Genomic DNA, 22,055 nt, shown 5'->3' with positions numbered 1-22,055 from the left:
TTCCTTCAACTTCGTCGCAGCTATGCGATATTTTGCTGGAAGAATGGTCACAATTAGACCAAAACGTACAAAAACACCTTAGCGAATCCATGCTGCACCGCACACTTGATGTTATTCGAAACAAAGGCGGCCGAATTCGATACTGAATAAAGGTTCGTATTTTTTGGCCAGTGTATGTATTTCAACCCCAATCAGCGTCGAAACCGCGGCCTATGTAATGACATTGGAGCAGTGCAATATGAGATTAACTCTGTGAAAGGTTTCACAACATGATATTGGTCTTCTCATATTGTGAAGAATCTTCTCGTTTGAATTACTGTAATAAGACTGGTCATACGATTCCTGAGAGAATTACGCGATCTGTGTCTCCACTAGCCAAAGAATTAATGGGATCTGTCAAAAATTTATGTTTGGGTACAAACCGATGTCCTCTCTTTTCCGTTGAAGGTTATTTGCTCTCAACTACTCCTTCCAACAGGAAAAAATTTTCTCCGAAGCTCCGGGAAAATTTTTCCCCTCCAATGGTTGAGTCCTTTGCGATATGATAAAATAAATAAATTTTCTGTTTATACTCCGGGACGACCAAACGGTCAGAGGATTTTCAAAGAGTTTCAAACGGTCAGAGGAGTTTTCAAACATCTATATGATACTAGAATAGTATCATATAGATGTCTGAAAATGTCTGTACATCTATTTGAGAGTCTAAAATCTAACAGGTTAAAATTCAGTTAGTATAATTACAGTACGCCAGAAAGCTACGTACTTAATACATATAATCTATTGTGATTATCCAGGTAAAAACATAAATTTGTGGACGTTTTTGGGGTTATCTCACTTGACGACAAATTCGTAATATGGCGTGCAACGAAATCTAGAGCTGTAGAATGGGGATGCCAGAACCAAAAAGACAAACCATTCAGCAAAAATTGGGAGTGTACCACAAAATCACATTTTGAAATCTGGAACTGCCCTATTAACCGGGAAGAATGGGCCTCATAAGCAACTGAACCTAATAGTGTAAAGACTTTGAATTTTTGATTAATGTGACAAGCTGATACAAGATGTAAAAGTTTTGAAGCAAGTCATGTTTAGTAAAAAAGCGACGTTCACGTAATAATCAGAATTTGCAGTTCCTAAAACCTCCACGAAAACCACAGGGACAATTCAGAGCGGCGAGCATTTGAAAAGTTCCGGACCTGAGTATGAAAGGGTAGTAGTACAGTGTTAAAAATTCTGCACTAAATATACAACGCTTCAAATACTTACCCACCAAGTTTCATGCAATTTCAATAACATCTTCTTTTCTTTCTTTTTTTTTTTTTTAATTATAGATCTTGGAATCAATAAAGTCGTGTGAATGAAGAAAGGTGGCAAAATCAGTCACCGAGCAGACATGCAACATTTGAGGAAAAAAAAGGAACTAACGCCAAAGGCAATTCATGAGGATATGGTTACAACGTTGGGGGAGGCGGCCCCTTTCTATTCCATGGTTAAGAAGTGGGCAGCAGAATTTAAACGAGGGAGAGAGCCTGGAATATGACCTAAAAAATATGAAAGACCTGCAACGTCTATCAATCCACAAGTTTTTTTATAGTGTGCATGATCTGGTGATCAGTGACAGTTCGGTACATTGCCAGTGTCTTGAGTATCTCAACTGAAAGTGTGTTCCACATAATAACAGAGGTTCTAGCTATGAAAAAAGGTGTTAGCATAATGGGTTACGAAGTTGGTGACAGCAGATTAGACACGCACAAAAGTTTTCAAGAGAAGTGAACGTTTGCATCGTTTTCGAGCATATCCAGCATTTTATTGTATTATTTTTAAGCTATGCCATTTTCAATGGAAAAGAGTGTTTGTTAATTCATTTCGTTCTCTTGGTAGCAAATTATTCGTTGGCTCGCATCCCTGTAACAGATGCAGAAGTTGAAATACAGGTAAGAAACTTAAGCAGCCTGAAAGGTTAGCAACCGTGGGAACCCATTTCACGCAGTACTTGTTAAGTGGTCTAGCTTGCTGTCAATTAAACATAATTTCGCACGGTTCTCATTAGTGTATTATTAGGTAAGAAAACAACTGCACTCCTTTATTTGTTCAGATAACCTAGGGTATCGATTACTTTTGGTTATGTTATGTTAACTAGATTAAATAAAGAAATTAATGCGAAACAGGTGATCAATGTTTAACTAACATAATATTTAAACATGAATAGTTGCATAATGATTTATATTTTTTGAAACGAGAAAGAAGTATGTACGGTCTGGTTAATTCTTAATTAATTAATTAAGAATTAACCATACCGCGGCATGATTAATTAATTCTTAATTAACCATACCGCACATACTTGTTATCTACAATAATTAACCAAAGTTAATTAACAAGTAATAATTTTCTAACTGAAGATTATTATTATTATTATAGTTCCTAATATTATTATTCAGTAAGAAAGATTACCTACCTAACAACTTTCGATACAAAAAGTAAAAAATTTAATGAAGAAAAATGTTATTTCTATCTATTATTGATATCTTAACGGCTCTTCTGCTACAAGCAGCCGTGGCCGAGTGGTTAAGGCGATGGACTTGAAATCCATTGGGTTATTCCCGCGCAGGTTCGAATCCTGCCGACTGCGAAAATTTTATTTTTCTCTTTTAATAATTTAATTTAAATATGTACTTGTACAGTTTACAATAGATTGACAATCTGTGGAACTTGATTTATGTCAATAATATTTCATAAGATATTCCTTTGTTTTCAACAAAAACAGGCACATGTTAGAACGCGAAGGACTTGCTCTACCCACGAAAAAATACTCACGTTCAAATTTATTGAGTAACTGACTTCTATTAACAGAGGTATCAAAAATTGTATTAAATTACAGAAAAGTAATTGTTTTGACTGTTCCCATCATGCACTGCAATTGCGCTAGCTGGTTTCGTACCCATTACTTACCAAATAAGTGTTTGTCGTCCCCAGTCGACTGGATTTTAAAATACCATATACTGACTACATTAAAATTTTGTAAATTGTTAATCTGATGATTATAGCCACTGTGCCACCTGCGAGGATTTCAAGCACGTGTACTTTATGTCCTTTCCTGTTTTTCAGGTTGCTAATCGTTACACTTATTAGATAAAATTAAAGAGAAATTGAATAAAAAGATAAGAAATTAAACAAAACTTCCCAAAGGGTCACAATCTTCCTCACTTCGTTTCAGAACAAAATATCCTCCAACATGATCTGCGATGTATCATCAAATAAAATAGACTCAGAACAAAGTAATTTTGTCACAGGACAATCAAACGTTATATGCAGTTACCCACAATATAACGCAAATTCATACAGTGATGGAGAAAGAGCCATTGTAACGTAGGAAACCGTTTATTTTTTGTGTTTGAAAGAAGGATGCGTGGCAGTGTTTGTATGTCTGTATCTGAAACAGCATGTTTGTAAGCAGCCACATTCAATATTAGCTATCGTACAATGCAGGTTCGGAGCGGTGGTGTGAGGGCTGAAGAGTGTTTTGTTGGGAATCTTTGGATCCTCTGATACCGTATCAATGTCTAGCAGCTGTAGACTGTCTGAATATCGTAATTCCGACCATCTTTCAACTGCATAATGCCACCGGCAAGACGTGTACAGAGGTTTGAAGAACATTCAGTACACCTCACTCCCTTCCCTTGACTGGTGGGAGGGACTATTACTCTGTGGTTGCCAACCATGCGTCATTTTAATGACGATCATCAACCGACCAAGTGAGCCTTGACTTATAAGCTAGTAAACTTGTCTCCAGGTTTCATACGTTGTGTGTCAGCAACTGCCTAAACCAAACAACCGTTGTTAGCAAAACTCAGGCAGGAAACCCACTGGTTTGGGGGAGATATTTATCGGTGTTCTTCCAGTCCTACTGTACAGGCGACCATTACAAATGCAAATTAACCCACTGCAGCAAGCGACTGTGGTGAGTTATTTATTTTTTGTTCCTTCCTCGGCGCTTACCCTTGAAGAGGGAGCGAAAGTTCCGTACAGAAGAATACAACTGTCCTAGCTCCAGCAGTCTGCTCCCTTTACTGTTCAAAGAGGAAGTCGTGTGCATTATCACGCGGTTTCCAGCTATCGATAGGTGTTAGGATGGTGGCCCTTCCGTTCCAAGTCTCATCCAGGAAGTTCCTAACTTTAATTCCTTCACTGCCCACAGTGGTCTGTGCCGGAACTGGGGAGTCTCCATTTCTTTAGATTTGGGGCCGGTTTTAATCGGGATCGGGAATGCGTTGCACCCTTCGCCCCCCCCCACCCCCCATCCCAAGAAACGACCGCAAATGAAGTCGAAAGGGCTGTGAACGATCACTATTATGTAATTTGGAATGCTTTACATGGCGGCCATATTTTTGGATGTTCCATGCTAGAGTGGAGAAAATCACACACCTCACTTGAAAAGACTTTCGAAATGTGTCGACAGTGGTGTAGCCGCTATCACCATGGTGGCATAACACATAAGTGGGTCTGCTAATGAGAAATGCAATATCTGAAAAAGAAAGAAGGTCCTTTGGGCATTTCACCTTGTCATATTTCATGAAAAAAATAATAATAATAAACTACTTCCGAGAACTTGTTAATGCCCTTTAACACAATCCTCAGAAACAGATGGCCATGCGAAAGTGCATATGAAAAATGGACTTTGATTCTTATCTCAGACAGTAAATGAAATCACAAAACTCCCCGTAGCACAAGCCAACTATGGTGGAATACATGTCGCCAAAAAAAAGGGGGGGGGGGACAGAACAAAGCAAAACCGAAAAGATTTAAATTATGCAAAGGTGCGTCGAAGTACATTAGATATTTTCAGAAAGATAAAACACGGGGATCCTTTTGTAATGGAACGTCTTTCAAAAATTAGAATACTATTTGAACGAAGTGAGAAAAGGAAACGGAGAACGATTGGAAAGTGCAAAAATCCAAGATGTTCTTAAAATATAACAAAAACCTCTATAATGAAATTCTAACTCTAATGAAATGCTTAAGAACTGCGTCTAATATAACATTTGTTAATATGGAAATTAGCAAAATCCACGCTATGTATTTATTTATACTTTTATTATAATTTTAAACAAAAAGTGTTGATTACGATTATTCACAATATGAGATATATTTAATGATGCTAATTTATAACTACTTAAGTATTGGCTATGTACTGGAATGATGCAATTGCACTAACTTGTACATTAGTCAAATAAAAAGTGTTTAAACAATTACCGTATTTTAAAAAAATTCTTAGTAAAAGAAAAGCAAATTCCATATATTTTTATTAGTTAAAATATACTTAATTCAAATTGATCATCATTCTTAAAATTCAAGCTTTCTACGATGCTTCAATCAAGAATTTTGATATGCGTCTACCATATTGTTTGTTTGATCAACCCGAGATAAATATGGATAAAAGAAATGAAATAAAAATGTGTTTTCTATTTGTCAGACATAAAATTTCTGCTTTAGTATTAGTATTTACGAACATTATTAGTATTTAATATTAGAATTTCAAATACTCTGCATCTGCCACGAAAAAAAAAAAAAAAAAAAAAAGCAGTGATCCTAATGCTCATACTTCACCTTTGCCATGAGTTGCCATGGTGTTGTACTACGTACTACTTTCTAACAAATAGCATCGACAAAAAGGTTAATCTGCCATTTATTTAAAGGCAAGATTGACCATTTCATTTTGTGATGTACTGATTCATAACTAGAAACATCTTTGACAGGCAGTGGGAAACAGCTAAAAGTTAATAGAAGGGTAGACAGACGGCTTTCTTACAGAAGAGACTAAACCTTGTCAATCTCACAATTCCCTCTGATTCAGGCTGATGTTTGCGAGATTGGTGGCTTCACATACCACACACACACAGAGCTATTGTGTGGCATGTAAGAGAGTGTCTTTTCTTTTAAATAAATGACGGATTAACTTTGATGATATTATCTGTGGACGTGAACACACATTTCTATTGTCTGTAGAAATGTGTGTTCACGGGACAATTTATGAGTTCTGCAGTTAATTACAGCCTAGAAAGAAAATGACTTCCGATATTCCTCCAGTCATTAATGAGAATTGAACGTGGACTTCTCCAAACAAGGGGCACCTAGGCTGCCGAGGAGGGTTATGTTACATCGCAATAAAGAGATTAATTCAATGTTCTTAAATGCGAGAAACGACATAAACCTCGCGTGAGACCGGCTAACTCAACCATGTTGTGAGAAAAGACCATAAAGATTCTTCGCGTCATTGAGGGGATCGAACTCGGGCTTTCTCCGCTCAGACGCGAGAAAATTTTAATCATAAATCACGTATTTATAGTTTTTTTTTTTTTTTTTTTTTTGGCTTTGAATAGTATGTTTTTCTGATATAAGATAGCATTATTATTATTATTAGCCATATAGTGCAAGGAAGCTTGAGGCTTATGCTGCACCAGCCAAAAAAAAATTTCTGAGTTACCCTGAGAGAGAGAGAAGAATAATGATATCCAGCTCCCCTGGGCTGGATATCATCAAATGCAAAATGAGATCCGTAATGGAAAGCGATCACTGAAGAATGGCTTTGAAGTTCGAAGACAGTGGAGACGTGAATTTGCCACACAGCCATCATTACGAAGAATAATTTCAAGAATTCGTGGTTTCTTGAACAGAAGGAGCATTCCCACATTATCGTCGTATTGTCAGGGTTTATTTTGATAATCATTTTACAGACTGGTGAATAGCCAACGAAGAAGTGTCGAGTATCCTCCGAGAAAAAACTGACCGATTAATTCTCTTAGTTTCTTTGGCACAAAATCAGAACAATTTCGAGAGATCTCTCGAAAACATTCTGCGATTCACTTTTTGCTCACCATTACCTTATAAGAGGCAGTAGTCATGGCAATAATTACTGTATTTAATTATAAAGGTTCGGCAATGTTTATGAGTGAAACCGACTCATAAACACTGCCGAACCTTAAGGGAAGGAGGGTTCTTGATGGCACCCGCGTTACCGCGAATAGGTACCAATAGTCTTCTCTAATGGGAAGCGTTGCCTATTCGAGGAATTTATGAGTGGTTTAGTTCAGTGAGTGAGTGTGAGTAATAACTGTCCCTTTCCTCTCGACTGCATTTCTTCTTCTTCCCTCCTACTATCATTTTCCCACACCTTTCTGCTTTCCTAAGCCCAATGGGAATAGAATGCATTTTAAAGTGATGATGGTGAAATTTGTAAATGTTATTATTATTTATTTTTATTATTATTATTAAATACAGGATTTTCCAAGAATTGATAGTTCAACTTCAGTAGAATATTACTCAGAATGGTGCTAAAAAGAAAATGTAAACTGAATCTGGTCATCCACTGGAGGAATTTGTCTTTTCATTGGAGATATAGTTATCAGATCGCAGGGGAAGAGATGGAGTAGGCATTGCTGTGTGTTATTCAACGGTTTTCAGCCCGCGTAACATACAAATATCCCGTGTACACACACACACACACACACACACACACATTGTTTTAAAATCTTTTAACAGTCAGTTACATTTTATAAAATGATTTTATTAATAATTTCCTTTTTATTTTTCGCGATCGCTGTGTTATATTGCATAACTCTGAATACCAGTTAAAATTCTCAATCATAAATCTTGTTTATACTCGGGCACGACCACCAGGTCAGAGGAGTTGACAATAAATCATGGATACAATCGTTAATCGCGTTTAGCAGTCACGCGTTCTTCAACCACGGGAATATGGGCTGCATTGTTTTTTTTTTTTTTTTTCTGATGCTGCATAATCTTGCATAATTTTCCACTACTAATACTCAAAGAGCACGTGCCACTGCACTCTCGCCCCCGACTACTCGGCAAAGTCAGATCTTCCTATGTTTTTCACAGGAGTTGGCATAGCGTCAATATGTTTGACTTTCCAGGAAGCAAAAAAAAAAGTCCAATGTCCTACTTCCCTTGATGTCTGCATAATTAATACTGTGCTAACTTTTTTCTTTCCTCGTAGGCATGCATCATTGCAAAATAAAACTCTCCTGTTAGAAGTTCCTCTGGGTTATATTACTGAATAAATGTTTTCAATTTATGAAACATAAATGTGTTCTGTGAGCTAGCTTATTTAGAATTTATAACCTTCATCGTTTTTCTACTCCCCTCCAACCGCCCTCGCTGGTAACATCGTGATTGTAATCACTGTCCTTCTACTGCGCGAAAAATGCCTGAGTTCGAATCACCGTCAATGGTGCAAGGAGTTTTTATGGGCCTTTCTCGCAACGATGTGGCTGAGTTGGTCGGTTTCAGTCGGGGATGTAAGACTTTTCGACCAGAAACTCGGGTTTTAGCTCCACCAAAAAATTGATCAAATAATGTACACAATTACAGAAGTAATATACGCCTCACGGCGTTAGCTGCTTAGTTGTTTAGGTTAACATACACATAACCTAATCCCTTCCAATCCGGTTTTATCTCAATCCTGTTTCAGCTATTTTAAAACTATTATACATTATAAAACTGCTCTCGAATATGGCCTCCCGTTTTGCATCTACAAAATAAATTATACAACATTCGAAAATGTATGTTCTGAGGTCGATTTTCTGGATGAATACAATCCGGATAGAGAAAACCATGATACCATCGCCTGAGACCGACTAACTCAGCCACGTTGTGAAAAATACCCATAAAAATTCCTCCCTTCATCGATGGGATTCGAACTCAGGTCTTTTCCACCGTCGGGGTTGGGAGGAAGGCAATCAACCTTCTGTACTACCTATCAGTACTACCAACTGTACTACCTATGAGGGCACATTATCACGAATTAAAAGAGTTAAGTTTTAAATGTGAAATTAAGTAATTGATGGATTTACACAAATGACAATGTGACATTTCAAAATTAGGATATTATAACCCAGGGGTGGCCAACGAGTCGATCGCGGATTTAATTTCAGTCGATCACGACGAATTTTAAATATACAGTCATCCTTCTATTTTTGCACCTTGTGCAATGAAATTTTTGAGATGGTAGATCGCGGCACATTTTGAAGGAAAAAAGTAGATCGCATCACAAATTAAGTTGGCCACTCCTGTTATAACCGATAATAATTGAAGCAATAGTGTAATGATAAAAGAATTTCATATGCATTTTTCTGATTTTTCGTGATCCGAATCGGGACCTAAGCGGCATTTTTCCCCCCCTTTTCCACTAACTTTTCCTTGATTCTTTTGACAAACAAATTGAACGAGGTGATATAAACGAGAGATGTAAACCAAACAAGTTTCATCGGGTAAAGAATTTAACTAACTTAGCGTTAAACTGGAACCTTATTCATATGGTGCAAGGAAGTCTGAGGCTTATGCTGTACCAGCCAAAAAAAAAAAAAAAAAAAAATTCTGAATTACCCTGAGAGAGAGAGAGAGAGAAGTAGAAGGGAATCACCAAGAAATAGAAGAATGATGATATCCAGCTCAGGACCCTGGGTGTGCCAAGCCCATACTCACCAGATGTGAGCCCCTGGGGTTATGTATGAGAGTCAGCAAAAGCACAACTTGTATACATAACTAAAAGCAAACGAAGTTTGCTATAGAATATATCAATCATATATATGTGACGAAAATTAATACAAAAGTTAATAAAATTAATAAGATAATTAAATTAAATCAATTATAGAGTTGCTTCTGTCTTGCACTTCAGAAACAGCACCGCCCCAAAAGAGAATGTTATTTTAACACTCAGGACCAGTGTTGCCAACTCTTAATAATATTTCCCGCTAGCCGCATACTCAAAATCCGCTATTTTTAACACTTAACCCGCCAAATTTTTAAAAATTTCATTTGTTTGTACTTTGTAGTGAATAAAAACAAACAAACAAATAGTATATATAAATAGTTATTTATTTTCTGTTTTTAATATAAAATCAATATCTAAAAATCTAAATTAATTTCGAAATTCAATATCTCCTCATCATATGCTTCTTGTGTACCTATTTTGCGAAGCACTTCTTCAGGTAAAACAATTTTTACAACACTTTTCAACTCTTTTGAGCCCGTATCGTACTGATAAGATTGCATTAACCATGCCAACACTCATTCTGTTGCGTGTTTTGTTTTTTACTAGATTTAAGTTGCTGAATATTCTTTCCACATCTGCATTGGATAATGGCAAAATTAAAATACCCAATGCAAATTGGCTAATTTCTTTAAATGGATTTTCACCGCTTGCATCTGGATATTTCTAAACTTCTGACCAAAACTTCATTGTATTGTTGATGTTTTCTCATTTAACAAGAGTAATGTTTATATACTGTTGCTCATTTTTTTCAATTTGATTCAAAAGATTTGTTTACTCTTTGTACTTCAGATAAGATAGGTTTTAAAAATAAAATATACGCTAAATTACTTTCATCTTTGAACATTGAATAAAGAAGTTGTGCAGTATAACGTTTGTCAGTCAAACGAGTTATTTCAATATACTGTTCTAAAATTCTTATTATAGCAACTTCAATGGATAATCACCTTGTTTGACACGAATGAACTATCTTTTTCGGATCTGCACCATCGTTTATGGCACTTTATAAATATTTAAATTGATTTTGTCAACTAGTGGATTTACTAAACCAATTATAAGTTTCAGCGATCATGAATTCTAGACTTCTAGGGAATATTTCGCGGGTTGCATGAGATACTGCTAATTGCAAAGAATGACATACGCATTTAATTAATATCAATTTCGGTACATCGGACTTCAAATGTGTATAAACGCTGTTATTAACTTCAATCATAACGCTAGCATTATCTGTCCCAATGCCCACAAATTATTTAAATTCTGGTTTAAATCGTTTCAACTAATTCTTAATATTATTTTTGGTATATTGTAATTATGGAAGGTGGATTAAATGATACTGAAAACAGACTGGCTCTGATGCCGTAGCCTAGTGGTCAGGCGCGCGGGTGCATAAGTACACGTGCCTTGAGTGACCGGGGTTCAAGCCCGTGACTGCTGAATACGGTACTGTTTCTTGTATTCTGTGTATCTTGTAAACTCCTCTGACCGTTTGGTCGTCCCGGAGTATATTTTCCAGCGTTATTTTAATTGAATTTGAAATATTTTCAGCGTTACATTGATCTAATTCTACAAGAGCTAAGAATGTAGAAACTCTTTTATCGAATTGCTCATCATAATACACAATTGCAATACCTAATAGTTTTGTTACACTAATATCGTTTGATTCATCTAGTAACAAACTATAATTTGAAAAGCCATTGAGCACTGACTATAATAAATCTTTCTGAAAGTGGGGGTGTAGGATATATTTTATAACGCCGTTGCATTTTGTTCGATGAATTTTTAAAGTTTTGGCTGTTTGATCTTGGAATGCATTCTTACATAATTCACCAAGGTGGTCTATTACCAGTACTGACGAGTGAGCACAAACAAACAAACTTAACTTTGCTTCAGCTTCCACTGTTTGTAAATTCTTGGTGGGAAAATTTAATTTAGATTGGTTGCCTGATCTATTAGGTGGAAATGGTTCTTCTACTGACTTAATATGTTTGAAAGTTTTTAAATGACTTTTAATGTTATGTCGGTAATTCGGATCGCATTTCTTGGAAGCCAATCAAATACGACGAATAAAAATTATTCAATGCCACTTCTTCGCGGTTTCAAAAAAAGGCGTCATTAGAATTTTTCCCACATTTTTAGATTTGATTCAACAATTAAAGCTATGACCCAACAGTCAGGTCGTTTGACCGCGGGCGTAACTACGTAAAATTGTTGGGGTTCTCCTCAGGGAAATTCCAGAATAATATAAAACCGATTCTTCGCTTTAAAAAAAAAAACAAAAAAAAAACTATGAAATATGATATCCCTACTATGTTTACGATGTATATCGATAAAACATTTCAATTATGAAATATTTTTATTGTTAATTAAATAATTACTTGAACAATTAATTTAATATTTGTTAAATAAATATTTCTTAATTTAAATGTTACATTGCCAAAATATATAAAATGCTAAACATTTATACTCTTCCCGCTAAAAAATCCGCTATCCGCTATTTCATATTTTAATCCGCTAAACCTGAAGCAATTCCGCTAAATCTAGCGGGAAAACCGCTAAAATGGCAACACTGCTCAGGACACTCGTATCAATTTGCTCTACAGTATGAGCATGGTGCATTTTGTAGAAATCTAAGCTTATTTTCATCTATGTACACAAATGAGGCTCTTGCCAACAGTAAGTATAGTAACGTTTTGTATCTCTGCCTGAAGCCTTAGTTCACTTAATTTCACTTCGATGATACTGATGGCACCAAGTCAGCCATCGACGAAAATACAACTCCTGAAACAGCTGTCTGAGCAACAGTAATGCACTTTCCTTTGGGAAAGCAACCTAAGCAAGTCGGAACAAACTTGGATTTCAGCTAAGTATCCAAATGGGACTTCTGCCAACTCAAGTATGATAATTAACGACCGGTTATTGTAGAATGAATGATAAGCAATGTAAAGAAACACTTAAGTAAATAATTCCACTTTTAATGTACTGAAATTTAGTTCAAATTAACATTAATTTTTTTATTAAATAAGTAGGCATTTATCAAAGTTGGAGATAACCAGCTGAATAAAGTATTGACTTCTATTCCTCTGTTTTTACATTCAAAACAACCAATCATGGTGTTCATACAGTTCTATCTGCATTGCCAGTAAATGTACTGGCAATGCAGATAGAACAGAATCTATATAATAATTTATTTATGTTCCACCCTCCATCTGCCCGGCATGCTTTTTAAACTTCAATAACTCAATGATTAAACAAGATTTTAACTTGATTCTTTTTTGCAATAGGTTTACTTAGCAGTAAAATTGAGGAGGGAAAATTTACTCGAGTCCGTCCCACTAACACTTAGCTAGCAGCGAAGTTAGCCAAGGGAAAGGTTTTTAATTACTTCGATATTAATCTTTATTTGTTCTCTGAAACAGTTTTGCCGAAATATTCGCCATGGGTATTCTATTGTATATATATATAATTCGAAACTCAACACTGATTATCGAGTCAAAGGCTCATGACAAAGACGGTAAGAAACATTTTTGTTTTTTTAGGTAATTGTTCTCTGCAGTAACGCTTTGAAGATACCAAAAAAGAAAGCAATGTTCTTGGTGTGGTTGTCAGTAAGGATTCGTCACATATTAAAGAAAGATATTAAGTAAAAGAAATTATTAATAGGCAACGATCACAGTGTATTAACGTGGGATTCATTCAAAAATTAACCACCATCAAGGGTAAAGGATTTTATTTTCAAAAAGGATTAAGTGATCTTAGATATCATTTTAATTTTCAGTAGAACCAACTGGTAATTTTAACCAGTACTAATGCTAAAATAAGTCATTTTAGAAATTATTAAGCTTTTTATACCACCAAAGAGATATTGTTCAAAGTATATACCAAAATTGTGAAAATCTGAATATCCAGGGCGAAGTCCCCACAGTTGGTGAGGTCCCGACTCTTTTCTATTCATACAAGTGGTTCGGAGGAAAATAAGCTTGAAATAAATAATGCATAAGTTTATTTCTGTGCCAGAGAAAGTTATGAAATTCACAGATTGTAACAGGAGACCATTGGATTCTGAATGGTAATTCAGATTCCGATAGTCATGTGACCAATCTGGTTAGCCACTATGGAGTTGCCACAAGAAGAAACGGATGCAAAGAATAATTTCGGTGCAATTTACTTAGCCTTTAGTAAAGCTTATGATACAGTTCCACCTGAATGAATTTTGTGTGTGTGTGTGTGTGTGTGTGTGTGTGTGTGTGTGTGTGTGTGTGTGTGTGTGTGTGTGTGTGTGTGTGTGTGTGTGTGTGTGTGTGTGTTAAGCGCCAGAGCAACCAAAGGATCAGTATATTATTCTGTAAATTTTTCCCTTAAACACCAATACCAATATTCTGTAAATTACATGAATTCAGTTGTTCATCTGCCTGGTTTGGTTTCTGGGAGGGAAAATCCAAGTTTCCAGAAAAAAAAAAAAAATATGCGGCCCTTGCCTGAGATCGACTAATTCGACTACGTTGTGAAAAAAATCCCATAAAAATTCCTCGCGTCAACGATAGGATTCAAACCCGGGAATTGTTCCACCCGGTGTGGAGAGCATTGTGTTTATATCCGCTGTGTTACGCGCAAGTGTATGTATGATTTGTTGTAATGTTGGAGAAACTATTAAACTATTATTTTTAGTCCACCCGAATAATTAAATTCATCTGCCGTGCAGTGTGTCATATATATCTTAATTGCGTGTGTTCTATGGGCAATTTTTCTGTTTTGCTGGACGAAAAACCTTGCTATCTATGCCTGAGACCGACTAACTCAGCCACGGAGTGAAAAAAAGCCCATTAAAGCTTCTGGCATCATCGACGGGATTCGAACCCGGGCCTTTACCACTCGGTGTGGGGAGGACGGTGACGATACCACTGTGCTACGGCGCAAACTGTAATGTTGGAGAGGAGGTAGTAGATTACTACTAAGGATAAATAGATAATTAAGTGGTATAAAGCAGAATTGTTATAAATGACCATTGCTCTTCATAAACCAATGTCACGAGCAAGCTGGGCACCTTACCGGTTTCTAATATTCATTAATGATATTGATGTAGGAATTTGAAGTTTAATGTTTCAACTTGCTGATGATACAAAGATGAGTAGGACTGTAGCCTTAAAAGAATGAGAATATAAGATGTACATAAATTATTTGGATAAGCTTAAAAATGGTAGGCGATGTGCAAGATTAGTAAATGCAGTCATACTTTTGGACAGTAGTACTAGTAGGCTCAGAATAATTTCCTTATTTTAGGAAAGATTTCGGTCTTGATAGGGTACAGACAAGAGCAACAGGATTAGTTATGGGCATAAGGAGATATTTTATTATCAGCCTGAGTTCTGTGTAAGTTACAGTGCTTCCAAACCAGACTTCTGCATGGTGATGTGATTGAGGTATCCAAAAGAGTAGGGTAAAAAAAGCTGGGGGCATCCTTGTACTTCTCAGGTGATACACAAGGGGACTTGGAGATATTTAAATTTAAAGATGGATGAACTAAGAAAAAATTGGTAAATGTGGCAAGGGTTACATTTGGTATGTTCTTTTTTTTTGTTTATTCCATAGGAGTTTTATGCAAAAAGTCTGATCAATTCATCGATGTCGCCAGTTTGTGTAATCATCATGGTAGAGGGTGGCTGAACAAAAGTCAGTGAGAGCACAGTGGTGCAAAGCCCTAGGAAATCCATAAGACATGCCAGGCTTTATGCAAAAAGTCTGATCAAATACCCGAAAGGAAATAAAGTAAAAACACCTATTTTCAAAAAAGTGACTTTGAAATTTGAAACATAGAAACTTGTATAACTATCAGTCTCCGACTGCTACAATAAACATCCCACACAAAAAAATAGACAAACCGACCATACAATAGACGAAATTTATAGACACAGTACACTGATCCCTAATATCCTTAGTTGCTTTAGCTCAAAAATACAAATAAAACATCCCAAACCGTGTCTCCTGTCAGTTTGCCATTGCTGCTAGCGCATCTTGGAGACGGTGCATAAATAAAAGAAGCCCCGATTATATTGTAAAAATCCTGTTAAATCCTGTTTGGTCTTTGAAATCATAATAATGGCAAATAATGATTGTCATTTTCTATAAAACAATTTTTTTTTTAGTAATAAACAGGGAAAAAAAACATGAAAATTACAATCTTCATTTTTTTAATATATTCTAATAATCTTGCTTATATCCTAAAAAAAATTTCAGAATACAAACAAGCAGGATAAAAATGTTATAAAATAAACGTGTCAATTTTAGAAAAATCAGAGATAATCACCATAAACTCTGGGAAATTTTCTGAACAAAGCAAAGCAAAGCAAAGGGGGAAAAAAATTTAGATTTTCGAAATTTAAATTACGCGCTGTGATAAGTAAATTTCTCAATTGGTACTAATACTTTTACCGAATAATACAGCAAGCTGACATCATGCATGCACAGTGAGTGAAAAGCAACAGCAGCAGCAGCAGAGCAATATGGCGTTCACAGTGATGAACGCGCAAGAAAGGTCTGAGCAAAGTTAGTTCACAAGTGTCTCGATGATGAACAAAAATGTTGCGAGATTGTCTGCAACACGTATGTGACATGAAGAGGAAGAAAATGACTTCTTTGATCAAATTGCGACTGGATGATGGAAGAACCTTGAACTAGAGAATAAAAATCATCATCGCAAAAGAAATTCAAGACTTTCGAGGCACTGGGAAGTGATTGACAACAGGAAGTTGTCAAACAACAATGCCCACAGTAATCAGACTTTTACGAGAGACGTACACAAACACCTAATGTACAGATGGCACAAATGCCTAAACCGCGGGTGAATCTATTTTGAGAAATAATATACCAATCATTTGTAAATACGTAATTTTCGTTTCTGTTGCTCTCATATATAAAATCTTTCTTTTCCTATATAAGGCATAGTTGAGCAAAAAGCATTTTCTTTTATATCTTAGCAAACCCTCTGTATTATGGTGAATACAGAATAAATTAATAATTACCTACAGATTTCCTTCCTATTGATTTCAGTTATCTTAAGCTTTTCATTACACGAGCATTACAAAATACAGCCATCTCAGCAAATACTTTCCTCCCTTAGCAATCGATTACGTCACTGCAAACTCAATCCTGAACACACAAAGTTCAGCAATTTTTTTCAAACCGATCATGATTTTTGGATCGTCCTGAACAGTTATGGCAATGCAAATCAAGGATCTGCAGCGTATGAGAAGCCTTCGAACCACGACACAGAAAGGATTCCATAAACATTTGCCAAAAAGTGTTACTCTATAAGTTTACGCTCTTTCTAATTAATTAAAATACATGTACTCATATTTTAAAATAATATGATCAGTAATTGTGACATCTGCTGCTAAAAAAAAATTATAAAAAATGATTCTAGAAAGATCTGAATCGAAAACTGATAATAAATCTCCAACTATGAAACCAAAACTGTTTCAATAAATTCGGATTTTCTAAAGTAGTTTAAAAAATAAGGGACTAAAAAAGGCACTGAATTCCATAACAAGTTTTTAAACTTGGTAATGATTAATACCAACCGAACAAAGCTACTCCATAGTTATTGCCAAATTCCAAAAAAAAAAAAAAAAAGAAAAAAGAAAGACAGAAAAAGAGAAAAAATATATTAACTGAGCAAAAGACAACGTCACACGAGACGCAGACTACAGCTGTTTTGTCACAGTTAGTCCGAGAAAGCAAAGAAAACTTTTGGAAACTTTCAGACGACAACTGAAAATTTCCAGTTGTCGTCTGCGAGGGCTAGCAGCTCAGCTACGATTTTTACACCTCGATATATCTACCCTCTCTATCTCTCGCTCTATAATTTATAAAATATTCCATCTCAGCCACTCTAAACTAGCGCATCGCTGCGACTAGCACGGTCAGTACTGTAATGTCAGCACTGCCTGCCGTCTAGTGTCAAGACGCTCAGCTCATGAGTCAGCCATTGTGGTCAACAGCCCACGGTTGACTTCATACTAAAAGCCGATAATAGTCGAATAACAGGTAATATATAAATCTGAATTCAAATGAAACTTGTACTTACTATGCTTTTGCGATTTTGCAAATAATCAAGCAGATAGTTGAACGTTTGGCGCACCAAACTCACGTTATCGTCTGCCACATTCCCATCGAAAGCTGTGCCAACAGGTTCGGCCATTCAGTCAGCATACAGGGCGGTTCAGGTATTCCATCCCCTAGCGGCTGTCACAGTACCTGTACGCCCGTCGGAGAAGCTGCTGGAGGCCAGTCGAACATGCCTTTCCCGCCTGCCCACGTAAATACGTAGCACTGCTAGGCGCCATGAGCCTGAACGAGCCTCGCGCGTGCAGCCGGAGGCATATCATGTGAACTAACTTGTGGCAGTCATGTGAGTGTCAATCCAGTGAATCTGGTAAACTACAGTTGTCGCAGGTCACGGAGGTCAAGTGTTTCTCCCATTACGGGCGCGAATAGTACGGAATTCCATTCGCGCAAAGATTGTCGGTTACATGTTTCGAGTTATTTACTTTGGCCAACTTATCTCTTCCTTAATTAGACTGCCTGTCTTCAAAACACTTATCGATTGTGAGCAAAATAATAAAGTTCACTCTTGCAATATTAGAGTTATTTCACAAAGAACTACTGAGAAAAATTCTCACTTCTCATCCACTTGCATTGTTTGGAAGTTTGCCAAAAATTTTCGAACTTCATAAACAGAGTAGTTTCGTAAAACATTATTCATGATTTTGAAGAATAAAAGCTTTCATATTATTGTAAACAGGATATTGTTTAAATGTTGCTAATCCTACCCCCGCGAGGGGATTAAAAACATGAAGGCGTATCCCCTTAAAACATTTTAATTTCGATAATATCCTGTAATCAGTTACTATGGAGTCCACTAACAACAATGATATTCTGCGCTACCTGTCTGTCGTTTCGATAATTTAATATTTTTTTAAAAAAATAAAATGCAGATGTAAATTCTAAATAAATGTTGAATAAAAAAGTGTTAATAATATTTATAAAAAATATATTACTGTACGTTTCCCTGGATAATTTATGACAATTAACATTTTTATTAATTGTCACCAAATTAAAATTTTAATGATTAAAGTTTTTGTAAATAAATTTTTGAAATATGTAGTCGAATGACTGAAGAAAGATGTATCCAAAAGATAGATATTTCTTCAACTATTTCTGTAAGTATCATTCAAAACTTTATAAGGCCATTGTAAGTCTGAAGCCCTTACGCCCTCGTGATCCACAGTTGATAGATTCGCCGCAGACGAGGATCCACAGTTGGTAGGATCGCCGTCCTCCCCACACCGGGTGGAAAAGACCTGAGTTCGAGTCCCGTCGATGGAGGGAGGATTTTTATGGGTTTTTTTCGCAACATGGCTGAGTTAGTCGATCTTAGGCGAGGTAGCGTGGTGTTTTTCTCCAGGAAACTTGGGTTTTTCGTCCAGCAAACAGAAAATCGACCTCAGAACACAAACAATCTACAGATAACATACATGGAGTAAAATGGCCTTCGTGGCCGATGCTCATAAAAAACCCAATAACAACAACATAAGCCGTTAACTGCACTAGAAAACAAAAATTAAGGTAACGCACCGATTTTCAACACTATTTTAATTATAAAAACAAACCGACACGTGTTACAATTCACTGTACATGACTAATGGTTGAGCAGGTAACTGCAAACCATCCAAAAGCCATCAAGAAGTTCACGCAAGCCCGTGGCAGCACACGCTTGATTAGAAAAATGTTAATAATTTGCGATATTCGGAAAATACAAGTAAATTCGGAATGTCTAAACAAAATTCATCTACGTATGTTGCAATACATAAATTGATAAAGCGATCATCGTTTCGATTGGGTGTCAGCCCCACGACTCGCGTACTGCGAGTCGTGATAGGATTTTCTTCAGCTGGGGTTCCGTCCTATGTTTCTCGAAGGGGTTCGTACGCTGTGAATGGCACGGTTTACTATTATTGTTATTATTATAAAGTAGGTTTAACAGAAACGGCTTGGGTTCAGAGCTTGGCGTTCGATAATATTGTCCCACTTTTCATGTAGCATTCATATTAAGTATTCAGTCTTCAACTCTTTTATTATACAGTATATGTAACTCACAAAACAGTTCACACTAACAGCGCGTAACTTAAGGCCACTGCAGCTTACAAACAACATGTCAGACTTGAACTGTATTCTTGGTCGTATACTCTTCTGCCATCTACTGGCAGAAGAAACTTAAATGGTTGTACGGTGGCGCTGTCATTCCGCGGATTAAACGATCAGCCTGTGTATACGTATATAAATATAACATAAAACAAGACATTTATAATAACTGAAAAGGAGGAAGTATTATGCAAATCAGGAATGCAAGTGTTAGAATGACAAATTAATAAATTTCGGTAGATCTAAATAACAAATCACAGTGGACACAACTACATCTAGTTTGGCAGGAAATAAAGACATCGTTGTGCACATTAATGAAATTATCGGCGCCCCTCAAAAACTGAACTACAAAAATAAAAAAAATTGACAGCAAGCATTATTCACCGTAAAATAAAACATTTAAACATAAATGCAAGTGTTAGAATGAATGCCGGTAGGGCCGAGCCACAACGGATATGTCTACATCTGGTTTAACAGGAAGACAAAGACATCTGTCTTCCTCGCACTGACTACCTAAATGGAAAAATGGGTGAACTTTCCAGTGCAGGTGTTGCCATACTTCAGGCAAGTGCAGAAATGTCGTTCGTAAAAGATTAATTAACTCATTTGCTTCGTGTCCCTGAGGGAATCAGGTACATGAGGCGTTTATAAGTTAGACGGAACATAAGAACAGCACTTTTTAGCAGGTACCAGGATTAGAACCACGGTCAATTGAAAGACGTGCATTGTTGTACCTTCGTTTTTGACCTCACCTTGATTTTTAAAACAATATTGTATTATATTACATATTATTTTTCCTTCTGGTTCTGTTAATCCCATGATCTTCGTGGAGGGTGATACAAAAGCCAGAAAACCGAAGTTTTATTTCTTCCATAAGAGATAACATTTGTAAAATTAAGAAACGTAGTAGTAGGTAAAACTTACACAACAGATGGCGCAGTGAGTCATTTGAGCGAATACAGGGAAACCTTAAGGAATGTTTACAAACTCATTTGGGCTGTCCGGTTCCATCGTTAGCATCGCTTAGCAAGGCCAAAAAGATTCTGTTTCCAGAATTAAAAAATAAAACAAACTATTATAAGTCTGTACACAGGATTCAGTTTGTGGTATGTACATTAAAAAAAAAAAAAAAAAAAATGCCGAACAGAGCTGTAATATACGTTTCATTCCAAAAAACTATTACCGACTGTATAATTTTGAGAGGTGGCCCATATGAATTTTCTGCGTCCACAAATAACAAATATAGGATATCAAACCCCCTTCACAAAACTAAAACATTACTGTGTGAACAGGGTACATGATACAAATCTGAATCCACTTCCACGTGATAGAGGATATAGTAAAGTTTTTATTCACCAACCGGAAAAGTGCACTCTGCAGTAAATGGCAGGATAATTGTAAAACTGTAATCATGGCTGAATTTACCAAATCCGAAAAGCGCACTGTTATGCGTAAGTTTCAAACACGGTTTCAAAAGACGCTACCGAGTAATAGTATTCGCCATATAGTGCAAGGAAGCCACAAGCTTTTGCTCCACAGGTAAAAAAAAAAAAAAAACACCAAGTAGTTTTTTTTTTTTTTTTACCAGTGGAGTAGATAAGAAAGTACAAATTATTTCACCAAGTAGATAAGAAAGTACAAATTATATGCTTCCCTTCTCACAAAGTAATTATCCAATTGACCTTTGAATTTGTTCAAAATGTCATCCTCAACTTCTGCGAGGGCAACTTATTCCAGCAATCAACGACTTTCTGGTTAAAAGAAAATTTCCCATAATCTAATTTAAACCTCAGTTCCCGTAATTTGAATTTATGCCCCCGAGTTCTGGAATTTTCTATAACAGTGAGAATTCCACTTTCATTCATTTCACTAATCCCTCTCAGAGCCTTATAAACCTCAGTCAGTCACCACTAAGGTGCCAAACCAAAACCAAACTATTATATTTAGGCCACCCGAATAATTAAATTCATCTGCCGTGCTGTGTCTTATGTGTGTTAATTGCGTGTGTTCTATGGTCGATTTGTCTGTTTTACTGGACGAAAAACCCCAGTTTCTGGGGGGGGAAACCTTGCTATCTACGCCTGAGACCGACTACCTCAACCACGGAATGAAAAAAAGCCCATTAAAGTTCCTCGCGTCATCGACGGGATTCGAACCCGGGTCTTTTCCACCCGGTGTGGGGACCACTAAGGTGCCTGGTTGCCAAGCTCTGTAGCCCACATAATTGGAGTCTTTCCTCGTACGATCATCCTTTTGCCGATCTCGCTATTCGAGTTGTCCGCCTTTGGAC

General features: G+C 36.4%; 1 protein-coding gene and 1 non-coding gene across 2 annotated transcripts in view; one reads left to right on the top strand and one right to left on the bottom strand.

Annotated features, from left to right (window-relative positions):
• The window catches only part of LOC150090827 (uncharacterized), a 147,848-nt gene extending 129,976 nt beyond the window's left edge, over nucleotides 1–17,872 (bottom strand). Inside the window, exon 1 of the mRNA XM_090380231.1 lies at nucleotides 17,649–17,872. The gene's annotated coding sequence lies outside the window, so the exon portion shown is untranslated. The remainder of the gene's footprint in view (nucleotides 1–17,648) is intronic.
• TRNAS-UGA (transfer RNA serine (anticodon UGA)) lies at nucleotides 2,548–2,629 on the top strand. Its single transcript has one exon. It is a non-coding gene; the product is annotated as a tRNA-Ser (tRNA).
• Nucleotides 17,873–22,055: the final 4,183 nt, after the last annotated feature.

This window comes from Mastigoproctus giganteus, chromosome 1, assembly GCF_048544385.1.
Source record: "Mastigoproctus giganteus isolate SK-2022 chromosome 1, ASM4854438v1, whole genome shotgun sequence".
Taxonomy (NCBI): Eukaryota; Metazoa; Arthropoda; class Arachnida; order Uropygi; family Thelyphonidae; genus Mastigoproctus; species Mastigoproctus giganteus.
Note: the sequence above shows the minus strand (reverse complement) of the source record. Positions and strands in the feature narration are given on the sequence as shown.